Raw genomic sequence first — 11,700 nt, forward strand, 5'->3', positions numbered from 1 at the left:
GATAACTATATATTTTAAAAGCAGCACTGAACCTCACAAAGGCTGGTTTCTAGTTTCCATTCAGCTCTAGATCAGGTGTTACCTCACCTGGGAAATTAATCATATCCCAGAAAGAAAGTATGCTGTTTGACTAAATTGAGCAAATTGAATGTCCAGGATAAATTATATTCAAAATACAATAGACACTTCTATACTTTGAATTTAAGTAGGAATAAGTCACATGTAGGAATCAATTGGCCATTTATTTGTTTGTTTATTTATTTATTTATTTATTGACAGGATTGCATTTTTTGGTAGTGAAGAGTAATCCACACAAGTAATGCAGCATTTCACTGCATTTGGCAATTATTTTATTTCTAAATGTTTTACCAAGTCCTCTTGCAGCTGCAGAATTTCTGGTTGAACGCTGAGGACACATTTGGTCTCAGGTGCTGCAGTTAGTAGTGTCACTGTCACAAAAGAAAGAGTGGGCAAGTACACATTGCCAGTGGCAGGCTCACATTTTGGTATCTTTAGCAGCATGGGATCAGGAGGAAGGATCTTAAGATGGATGGATGACTAGAGATAAAAGTAGGATCTGAAACTATATCAAGGAAAACGCAAATATGATTCCAGGTCTTTGTGTAAGAGTTTCATCCTGAAAAGAAAAAGAGGATCTAATCTCACCTAATGTTAGGCAACTGCAATGTAGGTGCCTGCCTTTGGGATAATTTCCTTCATAAGTAGAGAGAAAGAGGGGTCTAAGGGTCATGATTGATCTTCCCTGTCCTACCATCTGTCTTAGGCTGAGATTGATTGCAGCTGCACTTACGAGAGCCAGTTTCTCCATTGACTACAGAGAGACCTTGAAGGATAGTTAAGGTGTACACGTCTACACTGCAACACTCCACAGGTAAGGGAGGTGAATACTACCACTGCAACTCTTGTCCCAGGACCCTTTCCTGTCCCTGCAATTGAGTAAGGTAGCAACGTTCATCTACCATGAAGTACTTTCCTACAATTTTCCAGTCCTGCTGAATTTTCTCTAGCCAGCAGGTGACTTGAAAAAATGCTTTCAAGAGGCCCGGTTTGAAATAGATATATAACTTAAAGCTAGACATATATTTAAATTGCCTGCTGAAGTGATATCTCATTGATTTAGATGTGACTTATCCACCTTTAGGCAGGCTGTGGAACAAAACACTCAGACTCCAACCTATCAAACACTTACATGTATAAAATACTGCATTGTAGGTAGAATGATTTCAAATTGTTACAAGCAGTAAGTGGACAGTAGTTTTATCTATTAGTATGGAGAAACTGTTGGAACCAATTGTCCAAAGCTTTTGTTGTAACCACATTACACTATTATTTTCTCTGAAGGTGGTAATGAGGATGAATAAGACAATAATGCAAACCCCTTTGAAAATGGAAAATAACACATAAGATCATTGATTCTATGCCCTTTATTTTAGCCTTTGCAACCAAGGATCTAAATCTTCTTCCTCTTCTTTCCAGTAGCCTGTCTCTTTGCACCCTTAGATTTATTATTTCCTCAAGTTCATAAATACCATGCAAGTGGTAAGGATTGTAAGAAGAGAAAAATCACTCTATCAGGTGAGTTTACATCATTCCTTCTTGTTGCCCTTGTGTTCAATTATTTTCATCCTTAATGGTCTTGTTTTCCCTGGTATATAAATCAAGCTACACGGACATATAAAATTAAGTCTAGGAAAATAAACTGTTTGCTTTATTGCCTCGTGAGGATAGGCTACAGAGGTATTTAATGCTACTAGAATCCAGTGAAAAGTACTTGAAAAGGAGTTACCTTTTTGTGCAAAATTTTCTTGATACTTTTTTGCGCTTTCTAAGCTACATCTTTAAAAAGAAGGTCAGTATGATCTTGTTGCTGTTGTTTTGGCCTGCGTGTCAGTGGGCAGCTTGAACATGCCAAGGGAAGCGGTCAGATATTAGTTAAAATTCCATAACTTCTGTGTCTCTTTCTCATCAAAATACTTGCCTTTTAAAGGGTTTCCATGTTTCACATCAATAAGACTTCCTATTCTGAGCTACAATTATTTTGCTATGGCATTTTTCGTAAGACACTTAATGGGCAATCCTGGAGAGAAGGGACATCTTAATTTACCCTTTTTACACGAGTTTTCTACTCAGTAAGTTGAGTTGGAGTGTAAAGTTCTGCTTTTGGGGTAAGTGCATATGATTGCTTAAAAGAGCTGGCAGGTTTTCCTACTCCTTTCCATTTTATCAAGTGGAATGGTGTTTCAAACTTAGCTTGAAAACTGTTGGTATGCTTCCCAGTTCGCTAGTTTGAACAGCCTGATGGTGTTGCCTACTCTTTTGATTGTAAGCTTTTCCTGACCCACTTCCTTTTCTTGTACATTTAAAAGCACTAAAAAGAGCAGGATCCGGATTCTGGTAGAGGCCCTTGGGCATTGCTACATTGAAATCATAATAAATGTTCAACTGCTGCAATCCTTCGGGCCACAACAGAGCAGGTCACATATTTGAACTGAGGTAGGAAATGTTAAACGACACATTGATTTGGAAATAGTATTTGATAGTCCCAAAACATATGACTGTGTTTCAACTGATATAAGTCATAACTTTTTTGAGGTCAATGAGTCTCATACTGATTTAACTATTACTATTCATTTGTATAGTAATGGCAGCTAAACATTTTTCTACTACAGATGATGCCCCTTCTACATGATTTGAAAAGGACCAAAGCTTAGAAGGAAGGAAGGGCAGAGATGATATAATAACATAGGCATGAGAAATCAAAGCATGCACCTCAGAGGGAAAACATGCTGAAGCTGGAGGACTCAAGATCTGTGCTCAGGTTTGGGACAGTCTGGTTAGAGGAAGACAAAAGCATGACTGTTTAACTTTGTGCAAATCATTGAATATTTTGTATACAGAGATCTTGACAGCTGCACTCAATATTTGTTTGCTTTCAAATGATTTTTAAGAAATCAATGCTTTTTTGCATTGTTAGTGCCTAACTATCATTGCATGCAGTTCTCTTGGGAAGCTCACTCAGTTTTGTTACTCACTGGCTTTGATTCTCCTTCTTTGGTTTTTTCATTTAAATACTTCAATTTTTCTTTTTCTGCTGGGATGAACTTCATACTTGTGCTTTCTGGTCCGTGATACTGATCTGTTATTTATTCACAGAAAGTTTTGACACTGGCCACACAGGTACAGGCTTCCGTGCTCCATCCTGGCATTTTGGTTTTGGTCACCACTTTCCATTATCCACACAACACTTTGTATTGGATTGACACTACCAGTTTATTTAGGGCAGAGCTTCATACAGGCACAGAGCAGTAAAAATATGTCCAGTTTATTTTTCTAGAGCTGTAACACTGGATAAAAGAATCTGTAAGCCCATACAGTCATCCATACAGTCCTCCTTTGATTGAGAGCTTCTGGTACAGTCAGCATCTGGGAGGCTGACTTGCACTGTTTTCTCTCCATACTTTGCTCTGATTATTTACTAGCTAAATGTGGCTAAAACACTGTGGTTAAAACACTGAACTGAGGTCCAAGAGAGACAAGGTAACTCCTACCTCAGCTATAGATGTTCCTTCTGATCATGGAGAAATTGTCAGTGTCTCTGTGACTGTTGTGAGCAAGAACTCTGCCCTGACTTAGAGGAGTGTTGACAGAGGGAAACTTGTTTCCAGCAAATAGATCCTGCTGGAATTGTGCACTGGTTGAGGTCCAGGAGGGAAAAAATTAGAGGGAAGGCAGAAACTGCTATAAGGGATAAGGTGAACACACAGGCCCAAGTCAACCAGGCTACATACCTTGGTTTTGTAAACATAAATTGATTAATCCTTATGAGGTGCTGAGATATTTTAAATCCATAGAAAATCCCTAATATAAATACCCTGAATAATGGAATATCTGCTTGCACTTCTATGACAATCCCTGCCAGTTTTGGTGGTTTCTTTTTTTTTTTTTCTTTTTTTTTTTTAAACTAAACCTAATGCTTACCAAAAATATTTTTTAATCTGCAGAATTACACAGTGCAATATTCAGAGATGGGAAAAAAAAGATTAAATTTAAATAAACCTCAGGATTGAATTTTTAGCTATAAGACAGACTGAGGTGAAACTTAATTGTGTCCTTGGAAGCTAATCTAATGGCCATTTGCAGTGTGGGGGCACATTAGGGAGTTTTTCCCATTCACAGCTTTTTTTTCTAATATATATTCAAATGTAAGAGCAACTTCTCATTTTAGAAATGTGTCCAGAAATAAATAAATCCTATTTCACCAGTGCAGTAACAGAGCAAGGTCTGGGGAGTGAGGAGTTACATTTGCAGTTCTCCATTTGCTGCTTTTGAAGGTGTCACCTTCACACAAAGCATCAATCTGTTCCACACTGCAGAGGCCAGAATGGCCTTTGCTACCTGCAAAACACACTATGCTTCTGATGATCTCCCGTTTCTGCACTAATCAAAGTTCTTGGCACTGACTTCTTTAATTGCACATGAAATTTGAATTAAAAAGAATGTCTCGTTAGTTCCAATCTGACTGATTTAGCCTCTGACAGGATTCCCTCGATTTTTGAAAGCACTCAATGTCCTTTAGGCTCTTAAATGAATGAGTCATTTTTCCACAAGCACTCTTCAATTAGAAAGCACAGTGATGGGGTGAAGGTTGTCTGCATTTTTCTGAACATCCAGACAGAGACATACATGAAAAAAGTAATCTTCCTGACTGATGAGGAAAGCAACTCCCCTCACATAACTTAGTCTATACTTTTGATGGTGTTTCTGGGAGGTGATGTACATAGCATGGCACGCTATGTCTTGCATCAGTGACGTAACTCTGGGGCTCTGCAAATATGCCAAAGTTTTTGTAGCATAAACAGATTCTGCAGGTGGATGTGAAGAACTTTCCAAAAGTGCTCTGAAGGCACTGGGATACCTCAAACCAGTGCTCTTACACTAAGTGAGGACTTGAGTTTGTAGCTGTTGTATCTCTTCAGCCTTCATAACTCAAGGAATCAAGGGTGGAATAAAAGGCAATGAAGAAAGAGGCCCTTATTCACCTGGCAGCCTGCAGGGGGGAAGCAAAGAAGGCAGGACTGGGCATGCCTATGTAGATGTCAAAGCGATGCCAGGGACTCCCTGATTTCATTAGGCTCTGCTGTGCTGAGGAGCAAATGGGTTCAACCTTTCTCTCCCACTTTCCCCCCTTATTTCCCTCCTTTTCCTACCCTCTTTTAACTTATTCTCACAAGCTGCTTCCTCCCTCTGCTTGTATCCTTATCTGCTAAAGATCTGCTTGCCTCATTATTTCATCTCTTGGAAACTCTGTGTAAACAACACAGTTATCGGTACAGAAACGCAAAATTTGGATTTGAAAAGTGCTCACTCGGTTTGTACTCCATGCCCATGAACTCTCGTTGTGGTGCCATTACAGCTTGTCACCCCAGTGAGCAGAATTAAGCAGGGAATGTGAAGATCATCCCTCCTCTACTCGCAGCAGCTGTGTTTGCAGAGAGCTAGAACATGTCCACTTTTTCCCTGCTTTTACCTCTTGGTCATGTATGATAATCCCATCTGCCCCATGCTTTATTTCTCTGTATTGAAGGAAATTACCATTGTTTATGAGTTCCAATTTGCAGAGGCAAAAGAGCCAAATCCAAAGGACTTCTTTAGAGAAATCAACATTTTCATCAAAGGTCAAGGGAAATGATCAGACAAATAATCTGTCTTGCTCCATCATATCCATTTTGCCTTGAGAAGATCAGATGATCACACATACTTACCTTTGACTTCAAACTGGGCTAAGATCCTAATTTCTATTGGCTTATTTTAGGTTGAGAGTAATTAATTTCTTTCCTGTCATATAAAATAAACTATAAATTCTTACTGAAAGTCTTACTAAAGGTAGAAAGAAGCCTTCTGGTCAAATCTGATGAGAAGAAATGACAGCAACACATTTAAAAAAAAAAAAACACAATCAAAGAGCCTCTCTTTAGAGTTACAAATCCCACTTTGATAAGACTGAGTTTTACTTCAATATGTGAATGTTTCTCTTTGGCACTGATACTTTTTTTTTTTGCCCACAAAAAGTGTTGATCTCCAAGTAGCTCCACCTAAAACATCGGAAATATCTTTGTCCTATAGTGAGAAAGAGCTTTACCTTCGCGGGAACAGGTGGTTCACAGCCCATGAGCACCTCTCACCTGGAACAGGTAAGCATACTGCAGCTATTCCTTTTATTTCTGTTCTGTTGATGCTAGCATCATCATGCATTGTTTTTTTTTAGTGAAAAGAAGTCAGTTTTAATTGTCATCCTAAATATAGTTGCAAATTCCAGCTGAATATTTGAATACCTGTTTGAGACCTGGTTTTGGAAGTGGAGAAAATTTCACAGCCTTGATTTCTACTGTTTTGACACTTTCATTTATGGAAGTGTCAGTCTGACTTGTAGTATATTATTGCCGTGACACCAACACCTGTATATCGGTGCTATTAACACTTCCATTTCATGTCCTCCAGATAAGGGCTGGCTCTTGGAAATCCTTCCTTTGAGTTATTTGCCTCAGGATGTGCCTGCAATGCAAAGATAAATAAACCATAGGATTTCTGGCTTTTTAAAGTTGAAATTAAAATCTTAGTTGTCTTCACATGTGACACATTCCATGCGCGCCAATTTTCAGTTGAAACTGCTTTTGTTATAGGTGTTATTTAATATGTGGTGTTGATTGAGAGACACAGAAGACTAGAATAGATCATATTAAATTTCTGCAGGAAATTCCTCTTTAAAGTACAAAAATCAGTTCAGATTGCTGCAGTAGGTACAGAATTTGGCAATGGCACTTTCTGGCTGACTAGCTCTATGAATTTGTGGTCTGTCAGCCAGAACCGGGAGGGAGAAGTTGAAAGACTGTCATGAGATTCATTGGCATTTTCCCCACTAGAATGGCACAATCATACATGAGCATATATTATTACTGCTCAATACAAGAAGTTATCCTGGAGGGGAGCAGAAGAAATGCCCTTGCTGCAGAACTTCCAAACAGAGCAGAATTTCTCAGTCTCTGTAGGGCACTATAGTGAACTATAGCAATGGAAGTTCTCTTAAAAGCTGATTAAAAAGAAAAAAAGTTTGGATTTCACTGAGCATGTTGCTTTAAATGGTTGCTTTAATCTGACGTGAACTTGTGCTGCTATGTGTGCTGCCATGTGTGCTGCCATGGGGTTGTGTTCCACCTTGTAACCCTTACTAACTACCTGTGCCTGCTGCTGCTGCCTCTTTTGCGGTGACATGAACGTTGATATGATTCATGATGAATCAGATGAGAGAACAGATGGGAGGAAAAAGTGCCTCACCTGAAAGTACAATCTGATGGGTCACTCGCATGTGCTTGCCCAACAGTGGTGTTGGTACAAGGGAGGCACCGAGAGCAAGGAGACAGATAAAGAAACTGACTGGTCTTGGCCTTGGTTCTGCATCACGGAGAATAAAGAAAGTGTTCCTCAAATATTATCAGAAAGAGTTTAACTGGTCCTGCTGCAGAGAGCAGTTTGAGTACAAGCTTGGTTTGTCTAGTCAGAAGAGTGGGTGAGGAAGAGTCAAGGATCTGCAAGTCCTGATTCTCATGCCAGTTCATGACTCAGATACACAGAGGTGTACCAAGATCAACATCAAGCTCAAACCTTGTCATGATGCTCATCATGATTCTCACTAAGCGCTTAGTTCAGTCTGAATCAGAAGCAACTCTTTCATAGTCAGCAGAGTTATGCTCTCATAAAACCATCACGACAGGACAGTCAAGTCTTATGTCGATAATTATCCAGTTTCTCTACTTTGAGCATTCCCAACCATTTTAGCAATGCTTTCCACATCTTCCCCATGTCTTTTTATCCTGTCTGGCAGGATAAAACCACCTGGGGTGGTTTGATTTTCCCCTGACACCAACCATTGGTCTCAACATCTCTTTTGTGGCTTTGTTTGAGGAGCAGAGGGCTGACAGTGCTGTGAGATGGGTTGGCATCCTCCCCCACATGCAGCTCATGAGAATAGACAGATGATGCCCTAACTGTGATGCGGACAAGGAGGTCTGGTGCTCACTCCTCTGCCCTGACAGGCACTTCAGTGAAAGTCTCTTAATGTCCTCTCATCTGAGTTGTCCTTTTGAACTCCAGTTTCAAGAGTTTGAAGATGGTTTCTGTACTAATTAATTGTTCGCTCCTCTTGAAATTTTCAAATCAAACAATTGACAGCACACACACATGCAAACAGAAATTCATCTGTGCTTACTCATCACTATGAATAATTTAAAAAAAAATATCCTGGCTAGACTGCAGTTTATGAACCTAAATAATGTACCATAAAAAGAGGATAAAGTAGTAGTCCTAGTATAAATCTCTTTTGCAGAAAAGTACATTCCTTCAGGCTGAAAGCTGCTGAAATGGCAAGTTTTGATAAGCTTGCATCCACAATTTTTTTAATGTATGTCTTCCTCTTTCCACAGTGCCAGTTGTGAGGTTTATTTAACAAAATGTAGCATATACACATTATTCTCCTCTCCTTGCAGTCTCCTGTCAAAAGAGTCAGTGTTCATCTCAGAAAATTCAGAGGTGCATAATCAGAGTTGCTATGGGGGTTTTAGTCAACTTTTTTGAGAGTTCATTGAACAAATTTTTTTTTACCTGGAGGAATCATCAGATGCAACATAGCAGATGTCCAGATATTAGTGTCATCTGCTGCTTTGCTCAGAATGCTTTAGAGACAAAATACAGTGCCTAGCTTTTTCTTAATTTTTCTTTTCCTTTTTTGGGCAGCTTAAGCTACATGAGAAGATAACCCACCATAACTTCCCATTGCTGCCAGAAGACTGAAAAAAGAAAAGCTGCTAAATTTGGGTGTGTTCTCTCTTTTAGAATACATTTTCTTTCTCAATTCAAGCATAGCTTTTAAAGCGTATCTGTGAATCACACTTAAAAGCATCAACCGTGGCCATTTCAAAACATTAGCTGCTTAACAAATTCAAAGCAGATTGACCTGTTTCCCTGTGCTAAAGCAGTATAACTGACTTGTTAATTTTAATTTCCAGACAGAAGCTTTCTTACCTCTAAAGCCTCATGGAGCTGATTTTGATGCCCTGAAGTCAGTAATAATTTTCCCTACATATACTAACATACCATTAAGGATGAATAAGAGTATCACCATCAAGCCTTATGTAAACTTGTTTCAGGCTCACTCAGTACATTTTATTCTGTTCTCTCCCCATTCTCATTTTTCTATTCCCCTTTGATTTTCTGATAGCCCTGTCAGTTGTTTGAACAGCAGATCCTGTCCTCTAGTACAATTTTCTGCTACTGCTCTTTGCCTTTCCAAATCATTCCAGACGGGGTCTTATAGTAGCGAAACCTCTTGTCAGTCCTGTGTTACATTTAGGTACTATTAGAGAAGCAACACATGTTAGTTTTACATCACCTCCAGGTTTCTCAGTGCTGGCATCCAGAACCTACAGATGTGAGGCTGGCAGAGAGCTGTAGGAGGTTGCTTATGAAGTTGCACTATAATAGAAATAAAAATAGCCAAGAAACTATTGTAAGTACTGAAAACAACATAATGTAAAAAAAAAAAAAAAAAGCAGAGCTGGTCTGCTGTGTAGAGCCATAGGAAACTTCACTGGGTAGAGCACTGTGTCTTTGCAGCTTTGTGCAGCTTTCTGTGCCCAGCCCGCCTTTGGTGGAGAAGATCCTTGCTGAATCCCAACACTGCAGTCTGAGAGAGGGAGGAAGCAAGGTGAGGCATGGAGACCTGCTTTAAGTTCTCAGCTGTGTCAGGGATTTACTTGTCATCTCACATTAGTCCTTTACTTATCTTCTGTTACTATTTCCATCTATAAAATAAGGAGAACATGTTTCAACTCCTCATAGCATAATTGTGAAAGTAAATCTGAGAAAACATTCAAATACTAAGTATTACATATATTAATACTTATAATTAAATATATTAAGAGTAATAATGCCAGTAATACAATTTATGAATGTGGTGGAACAGAAGTTCCTATTTCTAAGGAGGGAAAAGCTTATAGGACATGACCCCTGCAGGCCTGTCCTGGGGAGATGCTTTCTGCTTAAGAGGTACTTGCATTGCCCTGCCCCAAGTGGAATGTCTTGGGCCAGCTTGTGAGTAAGGCTGGCCACTGAGTTTGACTTCCTCAGGAGCAGACCATGCAGAAAAGGGTGCTGGCTCACACCTTTTCCTCACCACTGTGCGAAGAGATGAGCACCTGGGTTGTCACATTGCATCCAGTGAAAGGAACTGTGTTCAAAGAGCTAGACGGAGATGGCAGAGCTGAACCTGGGTTAACCAGGCTGAGCCTCGGTCTGCATGAGAAAAGATGGATCTGCTCAGGACATATTTAGGAGTATGCACAGCAGCATTATCTCATGTTACTATGTCTTCATTATTTCAACAGTGGCCTGTTTCAACCGGCTGTAAGACAGCACTTCATGAGGCATTAGGTATAATTAAAATTACATTTCAACTGCCAAAACAAATAACCAGACTAAATGCATTTTCCTTTTTCTTTTTTCTTTTTTTTTTGGAGTTGTCTTTGTTCTTTTGCTGAGTGGTACAGTGGCCCATCAGAACTGTTTTCCCAATCCTTCTCAAGTTTGGAGTAACCCGAAGTAAAGAGCGTGTGATCATTTCTGCAGTATCTGAGCTTTGCTCCATCCACAATAAGAGCAGATGCAAAATGAGGTGGGAGTTCCTGTTTGGGGAAAAGTGAAAGGCACAGTGCAAAAACAAAAGCCAATTTACAGCTTTTCTATAACTCACCATGGAGTGACATTGTTTTGACAGGTGAGAGCAGAATAGCTCACTGTATTGAGGGAGATATTTCTGAGTAGCCAGAATATCCCTTTGTAATGTGTGAGTGAAAAAGAAAGTAGGCCAGAGGAACAAACAATTCTCTCCTAGTGCAGTCATTCTTGCTCAACAAAACTTGAAAGATAGCATCTACAGAAATGCCAGCCTTTCAAAAGCAACAATAATTAGGAGATTACCTGAATGCCACTACCTCATTTACTGAATCTTGGAAAACTGTCTGGAAACTTGATCCACATGCTTGCTCATTTTTGGCTTTTATGCGAAAAGTAATTACGTTATCAACCAACCAGTAAAACAGGCAAAACCCCAGGGTGAATGCCACTATTCCACTGATCTATTTAATGGATGAATGACCTTTTTGTTTCATCTGCATCTGACTTGTAAAATAGAGTAAAAGCAGAAAAAAACATGAAAAAAAGGGGATGGAGATGTTTGCATTGTTCTATGAGGCACCATGCACTTTTGACAAAGTTTGCACTGATAAATGCGTGTGACTAAATATAGCCCTGCATGGACCTCTGTGCCCTGAAAGCAGCACAGCCCTGTGATTGTTACTCTACCAGGCTCCACAGACCTACCCCTCAGCAGGGCTTGCTATTTTGGGTACTGCACTGCACTGCTTGGCTGGCACACCTCCTGTGCCAGCTCTCGGGCAGCCTCCCCAAGTTTACACCAACTCCATGGTGATTTGTAAATGTACGCAAACTCTGAACCAGTGTGACGTTTTTCATGCAGGGAAGAGAGAGGAAAGACCTATTATGTGTGGCGTTTGAAAGCTGTGTACCTTACATCTCTTTCCTTTTCTGTCTACAAGCCTCTTGCTATAG

The 11,700-nt window shown here is 39.7% G+C and overlaps 1 long non-coding RNA gene across 1 annotated transcript; it reads left to right on the forward strand.

The window, feature by feature from the left end:
* The first annotated feature begins 746 nt into the window (after window positions 1-746).
* On the forward strand, window positions 747-6,207 carry LOC126640282 (uncharacterized). The gene is made up of 4 exons (XR_007628974.1): window positions 747-892; window positions 1,498-1,596; window positions 2,691-2,839; window positions 6,091-6,207. It is a non-coding gene; the product is annotated as an uncharacterized LOC126640282 (long non-coding RNA).
* The last annotated feature ends 5,493 nt before the right edge of the window (window positions 6,208-11,700 follow it).

This window comes from Myiozetetes cayanensis, unplaced genomic scaffold (assembly GCF_022539395.1).
Source record: "Myiozetetes cayanensis isolate MyiCay16 unplaced genomic scaffold, myiCay2020 scf2-11, whole genome shotgun sequence".
Taxonomy (NCBI): Eukaryota; Metazoa; Chordata; class Aves; order Passeriformes; family Tyrannidae; genus Myiozetetes; species Myiozetetes cayanensis.